The following is an 8,605-nucleotide window of genomic DNA, read 5'->3' as shown; positions in this document are numbered from 1 at the left end:
ACAAGTTTATTAGCAATAAAATGAGTCATAGCTAATGTAATTATGGGTGAAAAAGTGTCGCATTTACGTGCTTATCAAATTTCCCCACACTTACATTTTGCTAGTCCTCGAGCAAAACATAAAATTTATCCGCTAAACAGCTGGATATGGAGAGGTGTCTGCTAAACAGCTAGACGGAACCATTAAACAGTGGTATAGATATGTCTGCTAAACAGCGAGACGGAACCACTAAACAGTGGTGTAAATATGTTTGTTAAACAGCTAGACAGATAATTAGAAAGACCCTCTAAACAACTGGTCATCATTTTTTTTTTATTATTTTTCTTTAATGGAATTAACATTCAAGAAAATGCCTATGCCCTACAATAAACCCGCTCAACAGCTGGTCATAAAATGCAATAGACCCGCTCAACAGCTGGTCATAGTATGCAAAAAGTTAACTTCTCCCCCACACTTAAATCTAACATTGTCCTTAATGTTTCTAATGACAGATCCGAAAGATAATACCTAGATGAAGCGTAGCAATCCTTCCATGGGGAACAAGAAAGAGAATTCCACAAATGTACAACAAGAATTTGGGTTGCCTCCCATAAAGCGCTAAGTTTAGTGTCTTCAGCCAGACGTTATTACCTGTTAAAATTAATCCTGGTAGACAGGATCTCTCAGCTCCGATTCTTCTATTGCATGACTGGGTAACGCCAAGAATGGTTTCAACCGTTGACCGTTAATCTTGAAAGTTTCTTCGTTCTTAGGATTTTCAACTTCAACTGCACCATGAGGAAAAACAATTTTGACAAAGTATGGTCCGGACCACTTAGACCTCAATTTACCAGGGAAAAGATGTAGACGAGAATTGTAAAGGAGAACTTTTTGACCTAGTTCAAATGTCTTTCGAATAATCGATTTATCATGAAATATTTTTGTTTTCTCCTTGTAAATTTTCGCACTCTGGTAAGAATCGTTATAAATTTCTTCTAACTCATTAAATTGTAGTCTGCGGTTATCACCATCAGTAGATAGGTCAAATTCAGCTGTTTAATGGCCCAATAAGCTCGGTGTTCTAATTCTACAGGCAAGTGGCAAGATTTACCGAAGACAAGTCTATACGGAGACATCCCAAGAGGAGTCTTAAAAGCGGTTCGTAATCCCACAAAGCTTCTACTAAGCGCAAAGACCAATTTTCGGGTAGGATTTACGGTCTTCTCTAAAATCTGTTTAATTTGCCTATTAGACACTTCAACTTGGCCACAAGTTTGTGGGTGGTAAGGTGTAGAAACCTTATGGGTAATGAAGTATTTCTTCATGAGAGTCTCAAAAGACAGGTTGCAAAAAATGGAAACCTCCATCACTAATGATTGCTCTTGGCATACCAAATCGAGAGAAAATATTGTCTCTAACAAACTTGATCACAACGTGGAGATCATTTGTCTTGGTAGCTATTGCTTCAACCCACTTAGAAACATAGTCAACAACTAATAAGATGTAAAAGTTTCCATAGGAATTGACAAAAGGACCCATAAAGTCTATACCCCACACATCAAATATTTCTATTATTAGTATAGGACTAAGTGGTTCATATTACGTCGAGTCAACTTTCCTAATTTCTGACATCTCTCACAACTCTGAAAAAATAGGTGGGAGTCCTTAAACAGTGTTGGACAATAAAGACTAGATTGTAAAACCTTTGCAGCGGTTTTCTTAGAACTAAAGTGACCCCCACAAGCTCCATAATGACAAAACGTCAACACACTGGAGATTTCGTTGTCAGGAATAAAACGACGAATGATCTGATCAAGGCAGTATTTGAATAAGTACGGATCATCCCAGAAAAAGTATTTAACCTCAGACAAGAATTTAGCTCTATCTTGTTTAGACCAATGGTCGGGAATTTGACCAATTACCAAATAGTTGACAATGTCAGCAAACCAGGGTAACAAAGAGATGGAAAATAATTGTTCATCAGGGAACGTGTCAAGGATCGGTCTCTCATCATCTCTAGTCTCATCAAGGATACGGGATAAATGGTCAGCTACTACATTTTCAGACCCTTTCTTATAACAAATATCTAGAGTAAACTCTTGGAACAACAATACCCATCTAATTATCCGAGGTTTTGAGTCCTTCTTTGAAAACATATATTTGAGTGCGGCATGATCAGAATAAACTATGAACTTAGACCCTAGGAGATATGATCTAAATTTATCCAAAGCGAAAATGATATCTAACATTTCTTTCTAAGTGGTTGTGTAGTTCAACTGGGCATCGTTTAGGGTCCTACTCGCATAATAAATTACACTAGGTACTTTATCACGTTGTTGGACAAGGACAACACCCACCGCATAATCAGACGCATCACACATGAGTTCAAATAAGAGGTTCCAATCGGGTGGTTGGATGATAGGGGCAGAAGTCAACAATAGTTTTAGCTTCTCAAAAGATGCAACACAGGCTTCATCAAAAACAAAGGCAGTATCTTTAACAAGTAGGTTCGATAGGGATAAAGCAATCTTGCTAAAGTCTTTGATGAAACGATGATAAAATCCAGCATGGCCAAGGAAAGATATAACATATGTTACATTCTTAGGTGGTCTTAATTTTGAAATTAGGTCAACCTTGGCTTTATCAACTTCTATTCCCTTAAAGGACACCACATGTCCTAACACTTTCCAGATTTAACCATAAAATGACGCTTTTCCCAATTAAGGACTAAGTTCTTTTATTTACAACGTTCTAAAACAAGTGTAAGGTGGTGTAAGCATTCATCGAAGAGGATCCAAAAACCGAAAAATCGTCCATAAATACCTCGAGAAATCGCTCAACCATGTCCGAGAAGAGACTTAACATGCAACGTTGGAATGTTGCAGGTGCATTACACGACCCAAAAGGCATACGCCTGTAAGCAAAAGTACCAAATAGACATGTGAAGTTTTTTTTCTCTTGGTCCTCCGGGGGCTATAGGGATTTGGTTATAACCAGAATATCCATCTAGGAAACAATAATGGTTGTGGCCAACTAACTTTCTAACATTTGGTCGATGAATGGTAGAGGAAAGTGGTCTTTCCTAGTTGCTGAGTTCAGCTTACAGTAATCTATACAAACTCTCCACCCGGTAGTAACACGGGTAGGGATCAATTCATTGTTCTCATTCGCAACTACCGTAATCGCAGACTTCTTTGGGACAACCTGGACCGGACTGACCCATTGACTATCATATATGGGGTATATGATACCCGCATCTAATAAATTGAGCATCTCGGTGCGGACAACTTCCTTCATATTAGGATTTAAACGTCTATGCATTTCTCTAGAGGTTTTTGCACCCTCTTCTAGATATATGTGGTGCATACAATCAGCAGGACTAATATCTTTCAAATATGCTATAGTCCACCCTATTGCAGTCTTGTGCTCACGGAGAACACTAACTAGTCTACTTTCCTGATCGGGCTCTAAGTCAGAGGCAATTATGGCAGGAAGAGTATTTTTACTACCAAGAAATACATATTTCAGTGTATCTGGTAGCGGCTTTAATTCAAAGGTGGGTGCCTTAACTGATGATGGGAGGGTTTTATCTATGGTCGGTGGAAGAGGTTCTGGTTTACGCTGCCATTTTACGTAATTCATTACTGGCGCAGAGTCTAACAACGCATTAACTTCTTCAAAATGACTATCCTCATCATAGTAGGCTCCAAAGCGGGCCATACACGCCTCTAAAGGATCACTAACACTATTAGTAGTAAAGGTATTCTCAACTAGATAATCATTCATGCATATAGACTCATAGTGATCAGGGTCCGGTGCGGCTTGTAACGCCTTAAAAACGTTCACCAAGATTTTCTTATTCCCAAAGGAAAATTATACTAGGCCAGTTTGACAATGTATGACTGCATTTGCAGTGTCTAGAAACGGACGACCAAGGATGATTGGGATATTGATATCTTGACTAGAGACAGGTTAAGTTCTAAAATCACAAAGTCAACTGGATATATAAAGTTTTCTACCTGAACCAAACGTCTTCAATAATTCCATGCGGGATTTTGACTTACCTATCGACTAACTGTAGTGTTATCCTAGTTGGTTTCATCTCACCTAGTCCAAGTTGTTCATATACCGAGAACGATAAAACATTCACACTATCCCCAAGATCTATCAGCGCATTTGGCTACTTATAACACATGTGACAGTAGGACAACCAAGATCTTTAAATTTGACTGGGTACTTTTGTGAGATTATTGAACTAACTTGTTGGGTCAAGAATGCCTTTTTATGGACACTCGCGTCTCTCTTGACAATGCACACCTCTTTTAGGAACTTGGCCATATCCGATACATGTTTTATTGCATCTAACAAGGGCAGGTTGATCTTAACTTGCTTAAAGATGTCTAGGATTTCAACATATGTACTAGGTTTTTTCTTAGCGGGTCTCTAAGGAAATGGTGCAGGTGGTATGTACACTCTCTCAGGGGTAGCTTCCTCACTTGGACTCTTAGCACTCTCAGGCCCATTAGTATCTTTAGATGAAGTTTGGTCAACCTCAATCTCTTTTTCAGCTGGACTTTTGTCCTTAGGTGTAACTACAGAGTTCTCTAAAGTTTTACCACTCCTAAGGGTGATAATTGCTTTGATGTGTTCATTGTGGTTAGAACTACATGATCCATTAACCTGGTTAACTCCTTTCGGATTTGGATTCGGTTGGATAGGAAATGTCCCATTCTCCCTATCATTTAACCTGTTCGAAAGTTGACTTATCTGAGTCTCTAAATTGATAATAGCTTGACTAGTGTTTTGTTGGAAACGTTGACTCGTTAGGACAAATTCATCAAACTTTTGGCTATTTTGGATAGAATTTAGGGAACTAGTTTCCATAAATTTTTTTAGAGTTTTCTCTAGAGACAACACTTTTTGCTCAACTGGGCTCGACTCTTGTACCTGAGTTTGGTTCCTATGAAAACCTGGTGGTGGGTTGCCAGATGGGCCACCCTGATGGGCCATTTTGGACCACGAAAAATTAGGGTTATGTCTCCAACAAGGGTTATAGGTATTAGAGTATGGGTCAAACTTAGGTCGACCCTCATATTTAGAGTTCATACCACCATGTAGGACACTAACCTGGTCACAAGTAGTTTCACTAGGGTAAAACAGATAACAGTGAGGTCCAATATGACTTTGATCACCACAAATGTTCATGGATAGGTTCTAGGCTCACTGTTACAGCTCATAGTATGGTTGGACCCTTGGTTCATCTCTAAGGCCTCTAGATGCCTAAGGATATCAGACCCATTATCAACTATATTGACCCTATGGATAGGGTTCCTAGTTATTTCGGGCTCCCTCATTGAAGCCCATTGACGAGTATTTTCAGCTAACTCGATGAACTCGTCAAAACATTCATCTGGGTCTTGATGGGTAAACTCTCCACCATTCATTGTTTCTACCTGTATTCAAGTTTCACTATCAAGGCCCTCATATAAGATTTGGGCCATGCGGGCTTTATCAATGCCATGGTGCGGGCATTGGCATAAAAATTCATTAAACCTTTCTATGTAATCATTTAGGCTCTCACCTATTTTCTTCTTAAAGGTTTGGATTGACTGTCGAACATCATCAGTCTTATGGTGTGGGTAGAATTTCTTAACGAAAACCTCTACAAGTCCATCCCAGGTAGTGACTGTTTTAGATGGAATGATGAGATACCACTCATTGGCCGGTGCGGCTACGATGTGGTCGGGCCACATACTTCAAGTATGTGGCCCCTCTTTAAATGCTGACACCTCATATAAAGTAGGAAATTTTTTGGAAAACTGTTTTGTTACCTAACTGTTTTGCTTTTTTCTTTTCTCAATTTCCAACTTTTTCTCAAAAAGTGAAACAGTTAAGGGGATTTAGAGGGGGCAGGTTTTTTGGTTGAATAGGTGTCAAAAAATAAAGACGGGACACATACAAAATGGATGTGGCCCGACCACATCATATCCTGGGAGCTCATTGGCCCTATCTTCAAGAGAGAAAGGGAACAAACGTAACCTAAGAACGTCTTTGGTAACATTCGGATAACTCATGGTGTCACAAATCATCTCAAAGTCTCGGATGTGGGTATATGGGTTCTCATTCTCTATCCCCCTAAATTTACGTAGCATGCCAAAAATCACTGAATTCGGACATCGTATGCAAAAGTTATGTCGAAAACAGTTTAGTGTTGTGATCTGTCACAAGTAACTCTTGGGAACCGATCCTAGTACCCTGTCATGATGAGGGAACCGATCCTAGTACCATGTCATGGTGAGGGAACCAATCCTAGTGATAGGTCCCCTTACGAATAAGTGTAAAACTGTTTTGCCTATAACTTCGGAGTGACCTCATTCTTTTTGCGTTGTTTTGATAATTCAATTTCCTACAAGATTGAGGTAATTGCAATACTTGATTGCATATTTATGGTGTATTGCAAATTGGTTTATGGGATGTTTGATCTCGGTTTTACTACCTTGATATTCGATCTCATAATGTTGTGAACCCTTATGGTTTGGGTGACTTTTTGATTTAGCGGGATTAAGTTCTAGCCCATGTTGGTAGGCTTTATCAAAGTATCATGAGGGGTTCTGATAGAAACAATATGTAAAAAAGTCACAATATGTTGAATCGGTTTTGGTTTATCATAAAAGCATATGTGTTTCGCAGGTTTTCAACTTTTGCTTGCAGTAGTTAAAAACCGATTTTCAACCTTTCTCTAGTAAAGGTTGGTTGTTGCTATTCTTTTGTTTTGCATAATGATGACAATATAATGGTATTTCGATATCAATTCTCCCCGAAAGAAGAAGATGCGATCATATTGGAGAAGTTGGATGCAAAATTGAGGTAACAATCTTGTTAGTTAATTGTTTTCCTATTTAAGAAAAGCCTAATGTTATTGCTTATATCTTTTTGCTTTTGCTTAACAAAATTTCGGTACAATTGATGCTTTTATTCCATTATATGTGTATGGATGTGTGTGTGATTCAATTGGTTCCGGTTAAGAAAAACTATTGTTATCTTACTTTATTGTGTGGTATCAATCGTTTAGGCTTACAAAATTTTACGGTGCAATTGCAGTGCTTTAATGTTTATGTTGTTTCAATTGCTTCCGGTTGAGGTGAATAATTATGCAAGTTGATTTGTTTTGGTTTGTATGAATTATTTATGGCTTGAAAAAAAAATATGTTGACGGGATGAGTTGTTTAGTCCAATTCGATTCCGGATAAGATAAACTAAGTTAATTATGATCTTAGTTAGACTTACCAAAGTGGAGGTTTCGGCTATTGAAGTCTAATCGAATGCCTAAACAAAGAAATGCTAGTTAACTAACCTAGTATTTGGCTTGTTTAAAATTTAAAGTTCTAAGCTATATGGATAAGAACCTGATGAGAAAAATAGAGTTTATCTTTGTTTTGGTCTTATCGAATGAAGTGTTTGTATTTATACAATCAGTTTAGCAAAGGAACTAATGTGATTAGTTGATTTTTGGTTTGCTAAACTAGTTGGGAAAATTTCTTGGGGAAATTATTTCCATAAATACATATCAAAACATAATTACTTTGTAGTTTCGGTTTTTATATTGGTTATCAAAAATGGTGTGTGGAACCCTCGTGCTTGACTCAACAGGTTGCAAGTCTATTTTGAGATTTGTAAGATCCTTTTCGTGTTGTCCTTTATTTTTTTCGTTTCTTTGTCATTTTGTGACAAAAAGGTGGAGAAATATATGGAGTAAACAAGTGATGATGGTGTCAATTTATATTGATTGGTGTCACTAGGGAAGAGGACAATGGTGCTTGAACGTTTATCTAACGAATGAGGAAAAGCACCGACTAAGGAGGAGTAACATATCATATGATTTGGTATAACAAAGACGTGAGGATTGCAAATATACCTATCTCACCTTTAGGGGGAGTATGAGCTTTGTTATTATAATGTTAACAACTGTTGCATTTTTAAGGATTGAATGTATGCAGGTTATGTATTGTTGAATTCGGGAATCAAGCGTATGTGTAATGAATTCTTGTAATTTGTTTATCCATATGATTGTAAGAGTTTTGTCACTAAAATTAACAAATGGGGAGATTGTTAGAGCATAGCTCGGTTAAACCCACCAAGCGTTGGCATGTCAAGTTTAGTTGCCATATTTTAGTGAACCAAAACTCATTTAAGAGTCGCTTGATTAAATGTACTAGAGTCAACTTCGTATAGGTTATCTTGAAAGTATTAGGATTTGAGACATTACAAGTATTGTGAAGACTTGAAGAAGTGAAGAAGTAAGGAGCTACAACCACAACATCATCCTTCCACTTGAGGTTAGTGATATTTGACTTGAACTGTTTCATTCCCTGACGTATCTTCCAAGTCGTGCATATTGAAAACAAAACTGCGAAGCATGAACACTCTAGATAGACATAGTATTAAGGAATACAATACAAGGTTTATTGCTTAACCATTAAACTTTGTAGATAAGACATCGACATAATTGTTTGAATGCCATTGTGATTATGTATGGGTATGAGGTGGGGATTTCATCCTAGGAAACAATGTTTTTACATGTGTTTTAAGGAAGTAAGTTCATGAACTTTGTTTGTGAATCGAAATG

Source organism: Papaver somniferum, chromosome 3 (assembly GCF_003573695.1).
Source record: "Papaver somniferum cultivar HN1 chromosome 3, ASM357369v1, whole genome shotgun sequence".
Classification (NCBI taxonomy): domain Eukaryota; kingdom Viridiplantae; phylum Streptophyta; class Magnoliopsida; order Ranunculales; family Papaveraceae; genus Papaver; species Papaver somniferum.
This window is presented reverse-complemented; position numbering follows the sequence as displayed.